A 10,593-nucleotide genomic window follows, 5' to 3' on the forward strand; every position below is an offset into this window, starting at 1 on the left:
AAATTGTGTGAAAGCAAAGGTGAATAAGAAAAATGTGCAGAAGAAAAATCATATGTTGGTATTTTATGCTAACAGTCGAAGTGCAAGAAATAAGATTAATGAACTGCGTTTGGTAGCATGTGCTGGGAACTTTGATGTCATTGCATTAACTGAAACGTGGTATGATTTAAAGAGTCGGGAGATGATTGCTGAGTGTAATATTCAAGGGTTTAAGTTGTTCCATGTGGATAGATGTGATCGGAAGGGGGAGGAGTTGCATTGCATGTTCAAGGAAATATTAAGTGTTGCATAAAATCAGGTATAAAAATAGATGGAATAGTAACAGAATTTGTTTGGGTAGAGTTTGTTGAAGGTCAAGAAAAACTAATTCTAGGTGTAATATACCGACCTCCAGGCTTGGGCCACGATAGAGGGGGACTTCTTTGTGACGAAATTGTTAGGGCTTCTAGACACAATAGCGTAGTAATAGTAGGGGATTTTAACTTTAGTCTAGTTGACTGGAATTCTTTGACTGGTAATCTGGAGTCCAGTGACTTTATGGAAACAGTTCAAGACTGTTTTCTGAAGCAGTGTGTAACAGAGCCTACCAGGGGTAATAATTTGCTCGACCTAGTCTTGTCAAATAAGGAAACACTCGTAAATAATCTGGAGATCACTGAAAAGCTTGGCGCATGTGATCACAAATCCATCACTTTTAGCATTAACTGGGAATACAAGAATAGCGATAATACGGTAAAAATCCCTGATTTTCGTTCTGCCGATTACAATGGACTTACGGAACACCTGTCTAATCTCGATTGGGGTTATCTAGCTAATGATTTCATTGACGATGATCATACTTATGATTATGAAGGGATGTGCATTTATGATTTTTTTCTTAATAATGTACACCGTGCTCAGAGTATATACATTCCCCAGAGAGAAATTAGGTCTAATAATAACGATCCCAGATGGGTTAACAGTAGGTTAAAACATCTATTAGAGGAGAAAAGGGAAATTTATAGGCGCATCAGAAGAGGAGAGGTTAACCTTACTGACCAATATGTTCAACTTAAAAGAGAAGTAAAAAAGGGGATTAGAAAGGCTAAACGTAACTATGAAATTAGAGTTGCTAATGAATCAAAGACTTATCCAAAGGGGTTTTTTCAAGTGTATAGGACGAAGGTTAAGGAAAAAGTAGGACCTCTGAAAATTGGGAATGGACTGCTGACGGATAACGAACTGGAAATGTGTTCCTTATTTAATGACTATTTTTTGTCAGTTTTTACACAGGAATACACAAATGAGATTCCAGAAATTAACAATTTCTCAGTTCCCGATGAATTCAAATTAACTAATATTACTGTCACGAGGGACATGGTTATCAAACAGATAGACAAAGTGAAGAAAAATAAGTCCCCAAGACTCGACGAGTTGTTTTCCAGGGTACTTAAGGAATGCAATTCAAGCTTAGTCGGCCATTAACAAGTGTGTTCAATGCATCCATCCTTACTGGTGTTGTGCCAGAGTTGTGGAAGATGGCTTATGTGGTTCCTATATTCAAATCAGGGGATAAGTCCGCTCCTTCAAATTACTGCCCAATAAGCCTGACATATATAGTGCGCAAGTTATTAGAATGAATTATAGCTGACATCATTAGAAGTCACCTTGAAGAGCATAAGTTGATTAATGAATCTCAGCATGGGTTCACGAGAGGTTGTTCCTGCCTGACAAATTTACTGACGTTCTTCAATAGAACATTTGAGGCAGTTGACAGTGATAAAGAATATGATATTGTTTATCTGGATTTTAGTAAGGCTTTCGATAGAGTACCTCACAAGAGACTCTTAAGAAAAGTGGCAGCTCATGGTATAGGAGGTAAAGTTCTAGCATGGATAGAGGCATGCTTACCAATAGAAAGCAGAGAGTTTCTATTAATGGGGTCAAATCTGAATGGGGATTAGTCACTAGTGGCGTTCCACAAGGATCAGTCTTAGGCCCTCTCTTGTTCATAATTTACATTAATGACCTTTATGAAAGGATTACGAGTGACATGAGCAAATTTGCTGATGATACAAAGATAGGCCGTATGATTCATTCTGAGGAGGATAGCAATGAACTTCATGAGGATTTTGACAAATTGATGTCTTGGTCTGAAAATGGCAGATGAATTTCAATGTGGATAAGTGTAAGGTACTAGTCCTTGGTAATGAAAATATCCCTCGAAGCTATAAACTAGGTGAAGTAGAGCTTGATCATACAGAATGTGAAAAAGGCTTGGGAGTCATGGTGAGCAGAAATCTAAAGCCAAGACAGTAGTGCCTTAGTGTGCGCAACAAGGCTAATAGATTGCTTGGATTTATCTCAAGAAGTATTAGTAACAGAAGTCCAAAAGTTATTTTACAGCTCTATACCTCACTAGTGAGGCCTCATTTGGATTATGCCGCTCAGTTTTGGTCTCCTTACTACAGGATGGATATAAATTCATTGGAGAACATACAGAGAAGGATGACTAAAATGATTAACTGTGTAAGAAATCTCCCGTATGAAGATAGACTTAAAGCCTTAAATCTCCACTCTCTGGAGAGACGTAGAATGAGGGGAGATATCATTGAAGTGTATAAGTGGTGATGTGTACATAGCTCAGTGGTGACGTGTACTTAGCTCGGTCAGTGGTGACGTGTACTTAACTCAATGGTGACGTGTACTTAGCTCAGTGAGGACGTTTGTGTGCTCTCCTTGGACTGAACCAAGATGCCCTCCATCGAGCAACTTTACCAGCAGCTTAAGGAAGAATTGAGGGTAGCGAAGTTGGAGATACGGTGATTGACTGAGGAATGTTTTCTAACGAATTTATATCCATTCTGTAATATGGAGACCAGAACTGAGCTGCATAATCTAGGTGAGGCCATACTAATGATGTATAAAGCTGTAGTATAACCTTTGGACTTCTGTTGCTTACACTTCTTGATATAAATCCCATTAATATATTTGCCTTATTACGTACGCTTAGGCATTGCTGTCTTGGTTTAAGGTTACTGCTCACTATAACCCCCAAGTGAACATTAAAATGGTATAAAATACCGACAGGTTGTTAGGTAAGACACATATGAAACAGTTAGGTATCTTTTCGAAACGTTTCGCCTACACAGTAGGCTTCTTCAGTCGAGTACAGAAAAGGTGATAGAAGCAGAAGAGACTTGAAGACGATGTAATCAGTCCATCACCCTTGAAGTTTAGAGGTGGTCAGTCCCTCAGTCTGGAGAAGAGTATTGTTCCATAGTTTGAGACAATATGGAGTTGAAGTACGAACGAACGAACGAAAGTTCAGGTAAGATCCCAAATGGGATGAGAGGGGGAAGACGGGACAGACGAAGAATAGTGCTGGAGAGGAGTGTTCTTAGTCTTAGAAATAGAGCCAGGGCTTAACCCAGCAGCTAAGGTGATCGTGGTAAAGACATTGATAACACAAATTCAGGCTTTTCTGTTGGGACTCCGGTGGGGTGAGCGGGGAGGACGGGACAGGAGAAGATTAGCTAAAGCGAACGTGGGTCAGAGAATGAACAGCGCAAGGTACCAGTCAGTGAATCCAAGGTTATTTGTAAATAGGGTTAGGAGCAGGATCATACAAGGAGTAGAAAAGGTTGTGTTGGTTTGTGGGTCTGCGAATGTCTTCGTCAAGGAGAGAGGTCCAGTAGTTATGTCGCGTCTCAAGTTTGTCTATCTGTCTGTCACTGAGCGTCTTCCAGGACAGATTCAGCGCAGGGATGTCTAATTGGGCATGGAGAGACTCGCTTGTGGCGAAGTTCTCCCATCTGACATCAAGCACCCAGCGCAGCGCCTTTTTCTGGACACGCTGCAGTTTAAGTGTGTTTTAGCTGCAAGAGAGAGGGTTAGAGGAGAGTAAGTTATCAGAGGACGTATTAGGGATTTGTAGAGGTGTAGTTTGGTGCGTTGGGAAGCATGTTGCAGCTTGTAGAGGCCCGCAAGAGCCTTACTAGCTATTGCATGCCTTGAATAAATGTGTCCGTGTAAGCGAAGAAAGTAGTCAAGATTAACGCCAAAGACAGTGACAGATTGTGCGATGGGGATGTAAGTGCTGGTGTCAGCAGTTCTGAGCTCGACAGGTAATGGAGGATCACGTTTCCTATAGTTGAAATATGTAATGCTGGATTTAGCTACATTGGATTTGATCCTCCATTTTTGTTCCCAGATGGCTATCCTGTCGACCTCATTTTGTGTTTTGTGTGTGAGTGTATCTATATTGGCATGAGTGATAAGTTGTGTAATGTCGTCTGCATAGGCTAGAGTGATGGAGCTGTGGTATACAGGTGTTGGAATGTCAGTAGTGTATAAAATGTTGCAGTGTCTGTCTGACAGAGTGAACATTAAAATGGTATAAAATACTGACAGGTTGTTAGGTAAGACACAAAACAAGGGTATCTTGGTACAGACTTGAAATCAACTTGGACAACTTCTACTAGTGAGAATGGCTGGATTTGAGAGGGACCTGACCTCCCAACGACTACATTCTTACCTCTACTAGTGGCCTACATCTCACCTCCTGGCGGTATATAATGCTCCATCCTGTCATGCCTTTCAACGCAACAAACTACACCTCTACAAATCCCTAATACGTCCTCTGATAACTTACTCTCCTCTAGCCCTCTCTCTTGCAGCTAAAACGAACTTACTTAAACTGCAGCATGTCCAGAACAAGGCGCTTCACTGGGTGCTTGATGTCAGATGGGAGGATTTCTCCACAAGCGAGTCTCTCCATGCCCAATTGGACATCCCTGTGCTGAATCTGTATTGGAAGACGCTCAGTGACAGACAGACAAACTTGAGACGCGACATGACTACTGGACCTCTCTCCTTGACGAAGACATTCGCAGACCCACAAACCAACACAACCTTTTCTACTCTTTGTATGATCCTGCTCCTAATCCTATTTACAAATAACCTTGGATTCACTGGCAGGTACCTTCTATAACAGGTACCATTCTCTGACCCACGTTCGCCTTTGCTTTTGGGCTAAGACATGGCTCAATTCTACACTCCTCTATAGCGCTAAACGTTGCATGTCCCTTCCTCCCCGCTCACCCCACCGGAGTCCCAACAGAAGAGCCTGAATTTCTCTTCTCAATATCTGTCCCACGATTGCCTTCGTCGCTGGGTTAAGCCCTGGCTCTATTTCTACGACTAAGAACACTCCTCTCCAGCACTATTCTTCGTCTGTCCCGTCTTCCCCGCTCATCCTATTTGGGATCTTACCTGAACTTTCGTTCGTTCGTTACTTCAACTCCAGTCGTGGAGGGCCAGGACACTCCCACCAGCTTGGAAGAAAGCTACCATCGTACCAATTCCAAAGCCCAAGGACCAAGGCAGTATGAGACCCATATCGCTGACCAGCTGCTTAGCCAAGACTGCTGAGAGGATGGTGTTAAACCGCCTCCTATGGAAACTTGGACTCTCTCATCATCACATATTTGGCTTCACCAAAGGCGTGGGAGCAGCAGAGTGCACAACCACTCTACTAAGCCAGATTGCTGATAGTAACAGAAAACCTAGTATCGTCGTCTACCTCGACCTTGAAAAGGCATTTGAGCTAGCCAGCCCCACAGCAATTCTGGCAATACTGGCTCGGAAGGGAATCAAAGGACGCCTCCTGGCCAAGATAGAGTCCTACCTTAGGGGCAGGCAGGGCTGTGTCAGCTTTCAGGGACACTACTCTTCCTTTAAAACACTATAAAACAGTACGCCACAAGGAGGTGTGCTCAGTCCTTCCCTGTTTAACATCCTTATGCAGGAACTTGTGAGCCTTCCCTTTCATAGTGGTACACAGCTCCTCAGCTATGCTGATGATCTTGCACTCGTAGTGAATGGGAAAGGTAATTTAGAACGACAGGCTCAGAGAGCTTTGGACCTAATTACGCAGTCTTGCAAGGAACTAGGCCTCAAGATCTCGGCAATGATGTTCAAGGGACCAGATCCTGTGAATAGATTACGTATTCAGGATATAGAACTAGAGTGGACAGGCTCCTACCTGTACTTGGGAATCTACATTGATAAAAAGCTGACCTTTCAGAAACAGGCCGAGTATGTCAGGTCACGTGCTCTACTCAGACTCAACGCCATGAGAGCCATGACGAGGTACCGTGCAGGGGCAAGCAAAGATGTACTTCGCTTGTACTATATACAAGCTATACGCTCGCTCATTGACTACGGTGCACCGGCGTTAGCTCATCTCTTCCCGCAGAGCAGGCAAAGGGTGGAGGTCGTACAAAATCAGGCGATAAGAACTATGCTTGGGGCCCCCATCTGGACCAACACAGTATGTCTCAGATGAGAGGCCCGGCTTCCTTCCTTGGCTGACAGAGTAAGATACATAAACGCCTGCAAAGTGGCCACGATTCTGCACCGGCAGCAAGGTACCCCACTAAGGAGACGGATATTGACAACCATGACACAAGATCCCAAACTCTTCACGGACTACTCCTGGATTCGTTCGTTTTGCGCTGCTGGGCGGAAGCTGCTTCCTATACAACTACTCCTTGAGAAGAGTTGTGACCTTCCTGTCGCTGGGTACCATCCACCACCTCCCTGGCGCCCAGATCCAGCCGATGTTTGCATCATGCAGCTACCCATCTCTAAGCGTCTCTGCAGTCAAGACACCCTCAGCAATCATGCTGAGACAAGCATGGCACTGGCAGAGAGAGGCACATGTGCAGTGTATTTCACAGATGGTTCTGTCGACCCTGACAGGAAGAGAGCAGCAGCTGGATTGTACCACAATGGTCACACACAAAGCTGGCGACTCCCTGACCACTGCACGATCCTTCAAGCTGACCTGGTGGCGATTCAGCAGGCATTGTCACATGCCCTACGACATCGACTCCGACCTGTCATACATGTTGATTCCACCTATGCAATCAATGCCCTCTCAAATCCTCAACCACAGGACAATGTTCACCTCATCACATCGATCCTGAGCATAATGACAGCCTTAGAAGTTCAGGATAACGGATCGACATTGAACTGGATCCCCAGCCATGCTGGCATCCGGGAAAATGGGGCGGCAGAGGATGCAGCCAAGGCAGCAACAAACTATCCACATGTTGGGATTACTGTCCCAATCAGCCTACGACAGACCAAACTGTTGGCTGCCAGAGCCATGAAACTTATGGGAGAGGTCTTAGGTGTTACTCCATTTCAACAGTGGTACCGAGCAGCGACTCAGGGAGAACCCCCTCCACATGATAGAAGCTGGTCCAGAGCGCAGTGTACAGCCATCCATCGGCTTCGTTTGGGCTTTCCCACAGCCAAGATGATGGTAGACAAGGCTGAGGAGGAGATGTGCCAGTACTGTCAGCACGTTGTCCAGCGGCCCCTAACACACTATCTTCTGGAGTGTGAAGTTACTGAGACACTCCACAGGCAACTAGGAGTGATATTCCCTCCCAAAGAGGACCCAGAGATGACTGCGGCCACACTAGTGTACCATGGAGTCAACGAACCAGACATGCTGTTACCTGTGATAACGACATATCCTCCTCCTCGCTAGTGTCCATAGGTAGGAGTACATATGGTGTTGTCGCTTGTGAGATGCACCAGTTGAACTGACCAGAAGAGTGCTTGAGCAGCATACATCGCATCATTGTAGAAACCTTTCTCCCTCGGGAGCCAGAGACGGGTCATCGCAAGATTGAGACCCGTGCCAGAACTACGGTCTTGGCGAACATTATACATACATACTTCAACTCCATATTGTTTCAGACAATGGAACAATACTCTTCTCCAGACTGAGGGACTGAGCACCTCAAAACTTCAAGGGTGATGGACTGATTACATCGTCTTCAAATCTCTTCTGCTTCTATCAGCTTTTCTGCACTCGACTGAAGAAGCCTACTGTGTAGGCGAAACGTTTCGAAATAAAAATACCTAACTGTTGCATATGTGTCTTACCTAATAACCCCCAAGTTCTTTTCACATTCTGTATGGCTAAGTTCTACATTATTTAACTTATAAGTGCTAGGGGTTATGGACACTCCCGAGCTTCAGAACCTTGCATTTATCTACATAGAACTGCATCTCCCACTTTGCTGACCAGTTATTGAGTTTGTCCAAATCCTCCTGAAGTTCCCTGATATCTACGTTTGAATCAATTATCCTACCTATCTTTGTGTCATCGGCGAATTTGCTCATTTCACTAGTAATTCCCCTCATCAAGATCATTGATATATATTATAAACAACAACGGGCCCAAGACTGATCCCTGTGGAACGCCACTTGTTAGAGATCCCCACTCGGATTTAAACCATTTATGGACACTCTCTGCTTCCTGTCTGTGAGCCATGACTCGATCCACGAGAGCGCTTTTCCCCTAATGCCATGAGCTGCCACTTTCTTTAACGGTCTTTGGTGTGGAACTATCAAAAGCCTTACTAAAATCTAAGCAAATAATATAAAATTCCTTATCGTGATCCACAGCCTCAAAAGCTTTACTGAAGAAAGTTAATAAATTAGTTAGACAAGAACGGCCTCTCGTGAATCCATGCTGAGTATTATTAATCAAGCTATGCTTATCGAGATGGCCTCTTATAATCTCAGCTATAATTGACTCTAGTAATTTCCCTACAATTGAAGTCAGGCTTATTGGGCAGTAATTTGACGGTAATGACTTGTCCCATGCTTTAAAAATAGGAATTACATTAGCCATCTTCCACATATCAGACACTACACCTGTTTGAGGAGATAAATTAAAAATATTAGTTAATGGTTCAGAGTTCCATTTTGCATTCCTTAAGAACCCTTGAAAAAAGCTCATCAAGACCCGGCGACTTATTTTGCTTTAGTCGGTCTATTTGTTTCATAACCATTTCACTAGTGACTGTGATGTTACATAATTGGTCTTCTTCAGGCCCACTATAAATATTAATTACTGGAATATTGCTAGTGTCGTCCCGTGTAAAAACCGAGAGAAAATTATTTAAAATCGAGCACATTTCATTCTCTTTGGAAGTAAGATGCCCATAGTTATTTTTAAGGGGACCTATCTTATCTCTAACTTTCATTCTATAGACCTGGAAAAAAACTTTTTGGGTTAGTTTTCGAATCCCTAGCAACTTTAATTTCATAGTCTCTTTAGCTTTTCTTATCCCCTTTTTAACATCCCTCTTAATGTCAATATACTGATTCATAAGATGACCCTCACCTCTTTTGATACGCCTATAAATTTCTTTCTTATGCCCTAGTAGATATTTCAGCCTATTATTCATCCATTTTGGGTCATTTCTATTTGATCTAATTTCTTTATACGGGATAAACGTTCCTTGAGCAGCATGTATAGTGTTCAGAAAACTGTCATATTGATAGCTCTCTTCGTTACCCCAGTCAACAGATGATAAGTGTTCTCTAAGCCCATTGTAATCTTCTAAGCGAAAATCTGGAACTGTTACTGAGTTATCCCTACTATCATACTTCCATTCTATGCTAAAGGTAATTGATTTGTGGTCGCTTGTGCCGAGTTCCTCTTTAATTTCTAAATTACTAACAAGGGTCTCCTTGTTCGCCAGAACCAAATCAAGAACTTTATTTCCCCTTGTAGGTTCTGTCACAAACTGCTTCAAGAAACATTCCTGAACTACTTCTAAAAAGTCGTATGATTCTAAATTCCCAGTCAAGAACTTCCAATCAATGTGACTAAAGCTAAAGTCCCCTAGAATTACTACATTATCGTGCCTTGTGGCCTTAACAATTTCCTCCCACAGTAATTTCCCTTGGTCCCTATCTAAGTTTGGGGGACGGTATATCACTCCAAGAATCAATTTTTTATGCCCCTCTGAAAATTCTATCCAGACAGACTCTGTATGTGTTACCTCAGACTTAATACCCGTTTTTATGCAACAGTTCAAGTGATCTCGGACATACAGTGCCACCCCACCTCCCTTACCGATATTTCTATCTACTTGGAACAATTTAAAACCCTGAATGTGACACTCCGCAGGCATGTCCCGACTTTTGGAATTAAACCATGTCTCAGTGATTGCAAATACATCAATGTTACCTCCACTAGTAACTAATCTCAACTCATCCATCTTATTCTTAGCACTATGGCTAATATATATATTATAAAGAACAGTAGGCCTAAGACTGATCCCTGTGGAACGCCACTTGTTACAGATCCCCACTCGTATTTAACCCCATTGATGCACACTCTCTGCCTGCTGTTAGTGAGCCTTGAAAACACTTTACCTCCAATTTCATGAGCTGCCACTTTCTTTGACAGTCTCTAAATAAACAATATCGAATGCTTTATCGTGATCAGCAGCCTCAAAAACTTTACTGAAGAGGTTAATAAATTAGTTAGGCAGGAACGGCCTTTCGTGAATCCATGCTGAGTATCATTAATCAAATTATGCTTATCCAGATGGCTTCATATAATATCAGCTATAATTGACTCTAGTAATTTGTCTACACTTGAGGTCAGGCTTTCTGGGGGGTAATTTGACGGTAACGACTTGCCCCCTGCTTTAAAAGTAGGAATTACATTGGCCATCTTCCACATATCAGACACTGCACCTGTTTGAAGAGATATATTATAAATATTAGTCA

Source organism: Cherax quadricarinatus, chromosome 1, assembly GCF_038502225.1.
Source record: "Cherax quadricarinatus isolate ZL_2023a chromosome 1, ASM3850222v1, whole genome shotgun sequence".
Taxonomy (NCBI): domain Eukaryota; kingdom Metazoa; phylum Arthropoda; class Malacostraca; order Decapoda; family Parastacidae; genus Cherax; species Cherax quadricarinatus.